The sequence below is a fragment of the Oncorhynchus nerka genome, linkage group LG3 (genome assembly GCF_034236695.1).
Source record: "Oncorhynchus nerka isolate Pitt River linkage group LG3, Oner_Uvic_2.0, whole genome shotgun sequence".
NCBI lineage: Eukaryota > Metazoa > Chordata > Actinopteri > Salmoniformes > Salmonidae > Oncorhynchus > Oncorhynchus nerka.
This window is the reverse complement of record NC_088398.1, coordinates 13760095-13773336: the sequence shown is the minus strand read 5'-3', so window position 1 is coordinate 13773336 and position 13242 is coordinate 13760095.

Here is a 13242-nt window from a genome sequence, read left to right as displayed (position 1 = left end):
ATTTCCTTTATTAGTCTAGTTTCTTTTGACCTAAACTGCTTTTGTTTTAATGATGAGTATTGTATTGAATGGCCTCTAAGTGTCCCATACAAAAAATGTCCCATACAATAAGGGGATCTGCTGTACTATGTTGTACAGAAAAAAGACAATTATGAATTATTTAGTCTTAGTTAAGAACAAATTGTCATCCAATAGGCTTTGATTTAATTTCCAATATCCCTCCAATATCCCTCTATAAGAGTTATATGGAGGTCAATTAGATGGTGGTCCGATCACATTCGGTCTCCTATTAACACTTTTAAAAAAAAATAATAACTTTTGATGCCAGCAAGAACGAGACCAGGAAGTAATGAAGACGGCTAGCTTGACTAAGCCTCCTCCATGTATATCTCACTAGGTCAGGGTTTTTCAACCTTTATATATCCACTAGTTCTAATGTATCCATGATCTTTGTGATCTCCGTAAGTGTTTGAGGGTGATAGTTTGTAGAATGATTTCCTTTACGATCCATTGAGGTACTTAAAACTGTATTATAATCTCCCACCATAATAATAGATTACTTCGTTGCTTGTGAGCTCAATAGATTATTATATATATTTTCAAATAAGTACCTGGTATCTTCAACGTTTCATAATGTTCAATTGTTTCAAGTAATTGTCGTATATTATCTCCAATATATCGTTTCTTTTACGAGCACATCAACATTCTGATCAATAAATAGTTTCAGATTCTCTATATTATCCAGAATGTTTGTTTTGTAGTTATTAGCTAATCCTCAATTTTTGTGATGAATTCATGGGACAAGCTGTGCCTACCACGCTGCCACGTCATCCAGACCTCGTCCCAGGGTCCTTAGTTTATTGATGAACTTTGAGAGCACCCTTCCTAGCCCAGATGCTGTAGAGGAAGGGAACCGCTCAGGGATTTCACCATGAGGCAAATTATGACTTTGGAACAGTTACAGAGTGTATCACTTTACTGCAGTCAAATAACCTAGTGGCATCATGCAGGGAATGTTAGTCATATTTTTTCATAATTTCATAATTAATATACCTATTTTTTGGTCAGAAAATCCAGTGTTTCCATGTCAAATGGTTTTGTTCTATTTCAGTCTTCTGTGATGTAATATTGGGATGCAAACTCAACATTATTACATGTCAACTCTATATCTGACATGGTACAGGTGTCTATATCTGACATGGTACAGGTGGCTATATCTGACATGGTACATGTGTCTATATCTGACATGGTACATGTGTCTATATCTGACATGGTACAGGTGTCTATATCTGACATGGTACAGGTGTCTATATCTGACATGGTACAGGTGTCTATATCTGACATGGTACAGGTGTCTATATCTGACATGGTACAGGTGTCTATATCTGACATGGTACAGGTGTCTATATCTGACATAGGTACACTTCAACTGTGAGAGACGGAATCTAAAACAAAAATCCAGAAAATCATATTGTATGATTTGCATTTTATTGTATGACATAAGTATTTGATACATCAGAAAAGCAGAACTTAATATTTGGTACAGAAACCTTTGTTTGCAATTACAGAGATCATACGTTTCCTGTAGTTCTTGACCAGGTTTACAGAAACAAAGGTTTCTGTACCAAATATTAGTTTCTGCTTTTCTGATGTATCAAATACTTATGTCATGCAATAAAATGCAAATCATACAATATGATTTTCTGGATTTTTGTTTTAGATTCTGTTTCTCGCAGTTGAAGTGTACCTATGAGAAAAATTACAGACCTCTACATGCTTTGAAAGTAGGAAAACCTGCAAAATCGGCAGTGTATCAAATACTTGTCCTCCCCACTGTATTTCCAGGTCTCTCCAGAGATGTTAGATCGGATTCAAGTTCGGGCTCTGGCTGGGCCACTCAAGGACATTCAGAGACTTGTTTCAAAGCCACTCCTAAGTTTTGGCTGTGGGCTTAGGGTCGTTGTCCTGTTGGAAGGTGAACTTTAGCCCTAGTCTGAGGTTGGGAGCACTCTGGAGCAGGTTTTCATCAAGGATCTCTCTGTACTTTGCTGTGGTCATCTTTCCCTTGATCCTGACTAGTCTCCCAGTTCCTGCCGCTGAAAAACATCCCCACAGCATGTTGCTGCCACCACCATACTTCACCGTAGGGAAGCATGCTACATCACCGGGGCCAAGCTTCCTGCCATCCAGAACCTATATAATAGGTTGGTGGTGGAGGAAAGCCCATAATATCATCAGAGACTCCAGTCACCAAAGTCATAGACTGTTTTCTCTGCTACCGCATGGCAAGCAGTACCTGAGCGCCAAGTCTAGAACCAAAAGGCTCCTTAACAGCTTCTACCCGCAAGTCATAAGACTTCTGAACAATTAATCAAATGGCCCCCGGACTATTTACATTGACCCCCCTCCTCCATTTGTTTTGTACACTGCTGCTACTCGCTGTTTATTATCTAAGCATAGTCACTTCACCCCTACCTACATGTACAAATTACCTCAACTAACCTCTACCCCTGCACACTGACTCTGTACCTGTACCCCCTGTATATAGCCTCGTTATTTTATTGTGTTACTTTTTATTATTTTTACTTTAGTTTATTTGGTAAATATTTTCTTAACTCTCCTTGAATTTTGAACTGCACTGTTGGTTAAGGGCTTGTAAGTAAGCATTTCACGGTAAGGTCTACACTTGTATTCGGCGCATGTGACAAAGTTTGATTTGATTTTAAGGAGACTGCATTGCGCAGGCAGATGGAATAGAGTAAATAGGCATTTTAAAGTCATAGATTTAGCTGGTGGTAACTTGTGGAATAGACACTGGCTGGAATGTGGTTTTAACCAATCAGCATTCAGGATTAGACCCACCTGTTGCATGAAGGAACATAGATTAGGTTACTTACATTGTCTGCACTTCTATTTCTCCAGGATATAATATGATTTACATGTCCTCTGTTGCTGATTATGACAGGGAGGACCGGAGTGCTACGAAACCCAGTCTCTAAGCAGTTGATGAAGATAATCCTGGAACCCCTGTGGTTGGGGTGAATCCCATCCCTTGTGTTTTTCTGTAAAACAATTATGTCCATTGTGGGATGGGTAAGAGACAGTCAAAGAATCAAGTAAAAACAGACAGAACTTTATTTTGTCTTGTCAGACCTGTCATAAATAAGAAATACAAGAACATTTGATTTCAAAAACTCTATATTTAAGAACTATTTGTTAAACATATTTCCTCTCACAAACAAAGCGTTTTCTGTTTGGAGCTCAGAGATCTGCTGCTCTCGCACTGAGAAGGAGAGGCTTGGGAAAGATCCTTTTCACCCAAACATAATTTAAAAAGTGCAACTAGAACCAGTCAAAACAAAATGCATCGAAGACACTTGTTTATTTTGGACCGGTGCAAATATCTATACACTGTGAAAGCCTCCGGGTCAAAATGACCCACAACATTCCACAACACATCAGTGTGTCCACATTTTGAAGTTAGGTTCATGACCCTAAATGAGGAAAAGTAATTTAATTTCATGGAGAAAAAGAGAGGGTAAGTAATGTTTTAGACAACTCAAAAGTAGAAATGGATCAAATTGACCAGCAACATAATAGGAGTTTTAAAGAGTGTTGATTGCTCCCACAGCAATGAAAAATTGTCACAAAAGAAGACATTCTTGTCTTTGCAGTTTCTTCAGGAACTTGTTTAGGGCAGCGAGGCAGCTGTAACATTCTAAACCCTTCGATAGCACTGCAGTGGGCCTGAGATGATTATTCTCTTCCCTGTGCCAACAAAGGTGTTCAAGAGAATGTTCAAGCTCTGTAAGGTCGCATCCAATTGACGGTCCTCTTTGTCCTTTCCAGTAACAAGGATGACATACAGGTAGCAATGTACTTCTGGCAAGCCACTCAAGATCTGATCCATTGCCTGAAGTGCCCCTTGTCTGTCACGACAGTCAGCAGCTCCTTTGACTTTTCATCCACATGCATCTGCAAGTAGGTGTGGCAGAGGTCGATTTTGCTGAATTTATAACCCTCAGCTAAGCCAGGGAAAATGTTGTGGTATTGGATACTGCTCAGCGGACAACACAGGATTAATTGTGAATTTAAACACCTAAAGTCGATGTCCTAATCCCCATAAAAAGATGTCAGTTTAATCCACCGCATCCGCCTATGTCTCACTTCTGCGGTGAAAGGTGGTAGAGCTAGAGGGGTGTTTGTCAGACCATGAAAAATCACGAAAATCGGTCTTCTCACAAAATAGTCTGTAGCATCCGAACGGTTTTACCTCCTCTATGGAAAGATGGGACTCATGAACGCAATGGTGTTCTCTGTTTTACCCATACAAGCGTCTTGGGACTCGTCTGAAGTTGGTACAGCCAATCCACCAACTGTAGTGTCCGAACAGTTTAGGCTACACACTAATATGACCTATCTGTTGAAAGGCGAGACTCTCACAAACAAGTACATGTTGGTTGTTTTGCTCTAGGATGCCCAATGTCCTCACAAGACTCATCTGAAAGTCCACGGTACAAGTTGTATAAGGGCACAAGGCGAGACCCAAATGCAGACACAGGAGGCAGATGTTAGAGCTCCGATATTTATTATAACAAAGGGAGTAGGCAAAGGCAGGTCGGGGACAGATGAGAGTTCATCAACCATGTCAGAGTCCAAACAGTACCAGACGATAGGCAGTCTCGAGGTCAAGCGAGGCAGGGGTCAGAAACCAGATCTAATTCCAAAACAGTACAAGGGGATAGGCAGGCTGGTAGTCAGAACAGGCAGAATGGTCAGGCAGGCGGGTTCGGAGTCAGGACAGGCAAGGGTCGAAACCAGGAGGACTAAAAACAAACAGAGACTGGGGGAAGAAAATAGGAGCAAGGAAACCCGCTGGTTGACTTGGCAAACAAGACAAACTGGCACAGAGAGACAGGAAACACAGAGATATATACATCGGGGATAATAAGCGACACTGGAGGGGGTGGAGACAATCACAAGGACAGGTGAACCAGATCAGGGTGTGACAAGTTGAAAACATCTATGGAAGTACATGTAAAAAAAAAAAAAAAAAGTTTCTGATTTTTCTTACATCACTCAAATGTAGGACAAACACTTCAGAATAAACTTCCTTTTCTATCTGTTCTATGTAATGATTCTGTTATTCAATGTGTTTGTATGGGCTAATAGCAGTAATGCCAAATACAGATTATTTTTTTTATTTTTTTAAATTTTATTTCACCTTTATTTAACCAGGTAGGCTAGTTGAGAACAAGTTCTCATTTGCAACTGCGACCTGGCCAAGATAAAGCATAGCAGTGTGAACAGACAACACAGAGTTACACATGGAGTAAGCAATTAACAAGTCAATAACACAGTAGAAAAAAAAATGGGCAGTCTATATACAATGTGTGCAAAAGGCATGAGGTAGGCGAATAATACAATTTTGCAGATTAACACTGGGGTGATAAATGATCAGATGGTCATGTACAGGTAGAGATATTGGTGTGCAAAAGAGCAGAAAGGTAAATAAATAAATTAAATAAAAAAACAGTATAAAAACAGTATGGGGATGAGGTAGGTGAAAATGGGTGGGCTATTTACCAATAGACTATGTGCAGCTGCAGCGATCGGTTAGCTGCTCGGATAGCTGATGTTTGAAGTTGGTGAGGGAGATAAAAGTCTCCAACTTCAGCGATTTTTGCAGTTCATTCCAGTCACAGGCAGCAGAGTACTGGAACGAGAGGCGGCCAAATGAGGTGTTGGCTTTAGGGATGATCAGTGAGATACACCTGCTGGAGCGTGTGCTACGGATGGGTGTTGCCATCGTGACCAGTGAACTGAGATAAGGCGGAGCTTTACCTAGCATGGACTTGTAGATGACCTGAGCCAGTGGGTCTGGCGACGAATATGTAGCGAGGGCCAGCCGACTAGAGCATACAAGTCGCAGTGGTGGGTGGTATAAGGTGCTTTGGTGACAAAACGGATGGCACTATGATAGACTGCATCCAGTTTGCTGAGTAGAGTGTTGGAAGCCATTTTGTAGATGACATCGCCGAAATCGAGGATCGGTAGGATAGTCAGTTTTACTAGGGTAAGCTTGGCGGCGTGAGTGAAGGAGGCTTTGTTGCGGAATAGAAAGCCGACTCTTGATTTGATTTTCGATTGGAGATGTTTGATGTGAGTCTGGAAGGAGAGTTTGCAGTCTAGCCAGACACCTAGGTACTTATAGATGTCCACATATTCAAGGTCGGAACCATCCAGGGTGGTGATGCTAGTCGGGCATGCGGGTGCAGGCAGCGATCGGTTGAAAAGCATGCATTTGGTTTTACTCGCGTTTAAGAGCAGTTGGAGGCCACGGAAGGAGTGCTGTATGGCATTGAAGCTCGTTTGGAGGTTAGATAGCACAGTGTCCAATGACGGGCCGAAAGTATATAGAATGGTGTCGTCTGCGTAGAGGTGGATCAGGGAATCGCCCGCAGCAAGAGCAACATCATTGATATATACAGAGAAAAGAGTCGGCCCGAGAATTGAACCCTGTGGCACCCCATAGAGACTGCCAGAGGACCGGACAGCATGCCCTCCGATTTGACACACTGAACTCTGTCTGCAAAGTAATTGGTGAACCAGGCAAGGCAGTCATCCGAGAAACCGAGGCTATTGAGTCTGCCGATAAGAATATGGTGATTGACAGAGTCGAAAGCCTTGGCGAGGTCGATGAAGACGGCTGCACAGTACTGTCTTTTATCGATGGCGGTTATGATATCGTTTAGTACCTTGAGCGTGGCTGAGGTGCACCCGTGACCGGCTCGGAAACCAGATTGCACAGCGGAGAAGGTACGGTGGGATTCGAGATGGTCAGTGACCTGTTTGTTGACTTGGCTTTCAAGACCTTAGATAGGCAGGGCAGGATGGATATAGGTCTATAGCAGTTTGGGTCCAGGGTGTCTCCCCCTTTGAAGAGGGGGATGACTGCGGCAGCTTTCAATCCTTGGGGATCTCAGACGATATGAAAGAGAGGTTGAACAGGCTGGTAATAGGGGTTGCGACAATGGCGGCAGATAGTTTCAGAAATAGAGGGTCCAGATTGTCAAGCCCAGCTGATTTGTACGGGTCTAGGTTTTGCAGCTCTTTCAGAACATCTGCTATCTGGATTTGGGTAAAGGAGAACCTGGAGAGGCTTGGGCGAGGAGCTGCGGGGGGCGGAGCTGTTGGCCGAGGTTGGAGTAGCCAGGCGGAAGGCATGGCCAGCCGTTGAGAAGTGCTTATTGAAGCTTTCGATAATCGTGGATTTATCGGTGGAGACCGTGTTACCTAGCCTCAGTGCAGTGGGCAGCTGGGAGGAGGTACTCTTGTTCTCCATGGACTTCACAGTGTCCCAGAACTTTTTGGAGTTGGAGCTACAGGATGCAAACTTCTGCCTGAAGAAGCTGGCCTTAGCTTTCCTGACTGACTGCGTGTATTGGTTCCTGACTTCCCTGAACAGTTGCATATCACGGGGGCTATTCGATGCTATTGCAGTCCGCCACAGGATGTTTTTGTGCTGGTCGAGGGCAGTCAGGTCTGGAGTGAACCAAGGGCTGTATCTGTTCTTGGTTCTGCATTTTTTGAACGGAGCATGCTTATCTAAAATTGTGAGGAAGTTACTTTTAAAGAATGACCAGGCATCCTCAACTGACGGGATGAGGTCAATGTCCTTCCAGGATACCCGGGCCAGGTCGATTAGAAAGGCCTGCTCACAGAAGTGTTTTAGGGAGCGTTTGACAGTGATGAGGGGTGGTCGTTTGACTGCGGCTCCGTGGCGGATACAGGCAATGAGGCAATGATCGCTGAGATCCTGGTTGAAGACAGCGGAGGTGTATTTGGAGGGCCAGTTGGTCAGGATGACGTCTATGAGGGTGCCCTTGTTTACAGAGTTTAGGGTTGTACCTGGTGGGTTCCTTGATGATTTGAGTGAGATTGAGGGCATCTAGCTTACATTGTAGGACTGCCGGGGTGTTAAGCATATCCCAGTTTAGGTCACCTAACAGAACAAACTCTGAAGCTAGATGGGGGGCGATCAATTCACAAATGGTGTCCAGGGCACAGCTGGGAGCTGAGGGTGGCCGGTAGCAGGCGGCAACAGTGAGAGACTTATTTCTGGAGAGGGTGATTTTCAAAATTAGTAGTTCGAACTGTTTGGGTATGGACCTGGAAAGTATGACATTACTTTGCAGGCTATCTCTGCAGTAGACTGCAACTCCGCCCCCTTTGGTAGTTCTATCTTGACGGAAGATGTTATAGTTGGGTATGGAAATCTCTGAATTTTTGGTGGCCTTCCTGAGCCAGGATTCAGACACGGCAAGGACATCAGGGTTAGCAGAGTGTGCTAAAGCAGTGAGTAAAACAAACTTAGGGAGGAGGCTTCTGATGTTGACATGCATAAAACCAAGGCTTTTTCGATCACAGAAGTCAACAAATGAGGGTACCTGGGGACATGCAGGGCCTGGGTTTACCTCCACATCACCCGCGGAACAGAGAAGGAGTAGTATGAGGGTGCGGCTAAAGGCTATCAAAACTGGTCGCCTAGAGCGTTGGGGGCAGAGGATAAGAGGAGCAGGTTTCTGGGCATGGTAGAATATATTCAGGGCATAATGCACAGACAGGGGTATGGTGGGGTGCGGGTACAGCGGAGGTAAGCCCAGGCACTGGGTGATGATGAGACAGGTTGTATCTCTGGACATGCTGGTTGTAATGGGTGAGGTCACCGCATGTGTGGGAGGTGGGACAAAGGAGGTAACAGGGGTATGCAGAGTGGGTCTAGGGGCTCCATTGTGAACTAAAACAATTATAACTAACCTGAACAACAGTATACAAGGCATATTGACATCTGAGAGAGACATACAGCGAGGCATACAGTAATCACAGGTGTTGAATTTGGAAAGCTAGCTAAAAACAGTAGGCGAGGCTAATCCGCTAGCACAACAAACAGCAGGTAAAATGGCGTTGACTAGGCAACGGGGCCGACAGGTAAGACAAACAAGCAGAAAGGAGTACCGTGATTAATGGACAGTCCAGCGTGCGTCAGCTATGTAGCCAAGAGATCAGTGTCCAGGGGCAGCGGTGGATGGGCAGGGGGGCTGGCGAGTGATTCAGGTTTTTTTTTTTTTTTTTTTTTTTTAACTAACAATGACTAACTAGCTTGTAGCTAGTTAGCTGGTTAGCGTCTGGAGGTTCTTGAGTGTCATAAAAATAAAAATAAGAGTAAAAGTAATAGCGATTCCGTATCACATTGGGTGAGGCAGGTTTCCGGAAGGTATAAACAAATTAAAAATCAAAAAGAGATAGAAAGTAAATGGGGTCAGAGAGTGATTGGGACGCGGTGGTACAGACGGTTAGCAGGCCTGTGCTAACAAGCTAACAGTTCGTAGGCCCGAGCTAGACAAGGTAGCAGTTAGCGGACCGGAGCTTGACAAGCTAGCCGTTAGCAGGCCGAATTAGCAAGCAGGGAGATAGCGAGGGCTAGAGAGTTAACCTTTGGGGGACGTCGCGATGGGGTGAGTCTGTTTATTTATTCCTCTTCATGCGGTGAGCTGGAGATACAGCGATTCAGAAAGCTCGCGGGCCTTGGCCAGCAGATGGATCTTTGGCGATGTCGCAGCGGAGAAGCCTGTTGAAACCCCTCGGACGATTATGTCGGCGGACCAGTCGTGATGGATCGGCGGGGCTCCGTGTCGGCAGTAGAGGGTCAGTCGAGGGTCCAGGCCAATTGGCAAATTAGGTATTTTTGGACCTCTTCGGGTAGTCGGGAGATGGGTTTAGCTCGAGGCTAGCTCCAGGCTAACTGGTGCTTGCTCTGGGACAGAGACGTTAGCCAGGAGTAGCCACTCGGATTGCAGCTAGCTATTTACGATGATCCGGTATAAAGCTTCAGAGCTTGCGGTAGGAATCCGGAGATGTGGTAGAGAAAAAGCAGTCTGATATGCTTTGGGTAGATGTCGCGCTGGTGTCCTAGTTAGCGTTGAAGACCGCTAGCAGTGGCTAGCTAGTAGCTAGTTAGCGGCTAGCTTCTGATGAGGGTTCCGATTCTAAAGCATAGAAAAAGCAGATCCGTACCACATTGGGTGATGCGGGTTGCAGGAGAGTATATTCAGCCTGTGGTTGGGAAGTGAGATTAAAATATGTACGAAATATATACGGAAAAAAAGAGGAAAAAAACTATATTTACACTATACAGGACGGGACAAGACAAAACACACGTCCGACTGCTACGCCATCTTGGATCCATCTTGGCTATTTCAAAGTAGCCACCCTTTACCTTGATGACAGCTTTGCACACTCTTGGCATTCTCTAAACCAGCTTCATGAGGTAGTCACCTGGAATGCATTTCAATTAAGAGGAATGTGCAAAGCTGTGATTGGTCAGTTTTGTATACAATTACATTAAGAATCAAATGTTTTCAGGTAAAATGTACTTTAATTAAGGGCTCGATTTAATCCATAATGCTGAAGGTCAGCTCCATAGTGCTATTGAAATTCTTCAGCGCTACTGATTGAATTGAGCCCTAATAAATGTTGGGAACATTATCTTATTGGACCATATTCAGAAAATAAAAACATTTAGCATACTCAGCTATTCCTCTCTTGAATCAGCAGCCAATATGAAACTTGTACGATATGTCTGGAGCATGTCCTCACTCACTTCACACTTTCCAATGATGTGAAGAATCAATATTTGAGGAGGAAGAGAGACAGGGAGCTACACAAAGGGAAAGTTAGGTGCATGTCAGTCAGCACCCCAGTACATTTCCATAGCTTGTGTCAGTACATTTCCATAGCTTGTGTCAGTACATTTCCATAGCGTGTGTCAGTACATTTCCATAGCTTGTGTCAGTACATTTCCATAGCGTGTGTCAGTACATTTCCATAGCTTGTGTCAGTACATTTCCATAGCGTGTGTCAGTACATTTCCATAGATTGTGTCAGTACATTTCCATAGCTTGTGTCAGTACATTTCCATAGATTGTGTCAGTACATTTCCATAGCTTGTGTCAGTACATTTCCATAGCTTGTGTCAGTACATTTCCATAGATTGTGTCAGTACATTTCCATAGATTGTGTCAGTACATTTCCATAGCTTGTGTCAGAACATTTCCATAGCTTGTGTCAGTACATTTCCATAGCTTGTGTCAGTACATTTCCATAGCTTGTGTCAGTACATTTCCATAGCACGTGTCAGTAAATGTCTGATATTGCAGAGTCACATTGTTGACACATCATCTCAAAATAGTATTAAATGCTTTTATTTCCATACAGATATTGAAACAGACTACAGATATTACAAATTTAACTACTCAATCTCATATACACAAAATGTATTTCTACTGAAAAGGTGGACCTTGGTGGTCCTGCTATTGGAAGTATGGAACTATTACTGGGTATTGAGATTTGGGAGAGAACACTTCCCTGTTTATATTACCCTTTGGATTGTTCCACAAAAAGAGTGACTTTTGGGTAGTGTTATTTTGTCCAAAAAACATATTTCACCTAATATTATCATTCTGTCATAAGGAGCACACATTCACATTCCCTATTCAAGAGGTCAAATTAATAAAAAAAATGGCAATTAAAGTAACAGGGTTGACAATTTGATCTTAAATCAGCCATAACCCCCTGCAAGCTCAAAAAAAAAACTTGAAACATTTATAGCCCATCTATGCTCGAAGTGTTATGCTCAACGCTAACAGTTTTCTACCACAAAACAAGAGAAAAACACCATAGAACCAGCTTATAATATTTTTTTATTTAACCTTTATTTAACTAGACAAATCAGTTAAGAACAAATTCTTATTTACAATGACGGCCTACACCGGCCAAACCCGGATGACACTGGTCCAACTGTGCACCGCCCTATGGGACTCCCAATCACAGCCAGTTGTGATACAGCCTGGATTCGAACCAGTGTGTCTGTAGTGACACCTCTAGCACTGAGATGCTTAGACCGCTGAGCCACTCGGGGACCGCCGCACCACTTGGGGACCGCTGTGCCACTCGGGACCGCTGCGCAACTAGAAATAGTTCCAGCATATTAACATTTGTCTAGTTTACATAACAGGCTTGACCTTAAAATGTGGGACAAACGTAAATTAATCACTAATGCAAGAAAATATATATATATATGTCAGAAAAACATGTCAAAATATAGTGTTTTGGCACCTTAGCAAATCTTTATTCATATAAAAAATAGGATATATTACATTTTCCATGTGGTTTGTATTAAAGGGCACTTCATTTAATATAGCAGGCGTTAAAATGTCTACTTAAAATATCAAAGAGACGCAAAAGGCACTCTATTTGAAGAACGACCCTGTTATATTCAGCCCTAAACCTCAGCTCACTAGGCTGAAGACAAAACTACATTCCAGTCTTTGACAGAGAAAAAAAAGTGCTTAACTTCAGACAAACACGCTATTTAATGCAGGTGGTTCTCGGATGGCCCATGTCTATCCCGTAGAAATAAAATCTCATGCTATACTGGACGAAAATATAAACGCAACATGTAAAGTGTTGGTCCCATGTTTCATGAACTGAAATAAACAATCCCAGATATTTTCCATATGCACAAAAAGCTTATTTCTCTCAAATGTTGTGCTCAAATTAGTTTACATCACTATTAGTGAGAATTTCTCCTTTGCCAAGATAGTCCATTTCTCTACCATAAGCTGCATCCAATGTCGTTTTATAGAATTTGGCACGTAGGTTCAATGGGCCTCACAACCGCAGACCACTTGTAACCACGCCAGCCGAGGACCTCCACATCCGGCTTCTTCACTTGCGGGATCGTCTGAGGCGGTGCTGAGGAGTATTTCTGTCTGTAATAAAGCCATATTGTGGGGAAAAACTCATTCTGATTTTCTGGGCCTGGTTCTCCAGTGAGTGGGCCTGGCTCCCAAGTCGTGAGCCTATACCCTCCCAGGCCTACCCATGGCTGTGTCCTTGCCCAGTCATATGAAATCCATAGATTAGAGCCTAATTTATTTACTTCAATTGACTGGTTTCCTTCTATGAACTGTAACTCAGTAAAATCATTGAAATTGTTGCATGTTGCGTTTATATTTTTGTGGTCTATACATTTAATGGTATTATAAAGTACATAGCTTGTCAAACCAAACACTTTTAAAAAATCCAGATTTCATAACATTGAAATGTGTCATCCTTGCTGGCTACTAGCAAGTTGGACTGAATTAAATGCCTGGTTTGCAACAAAAAGTGTATCTTGTT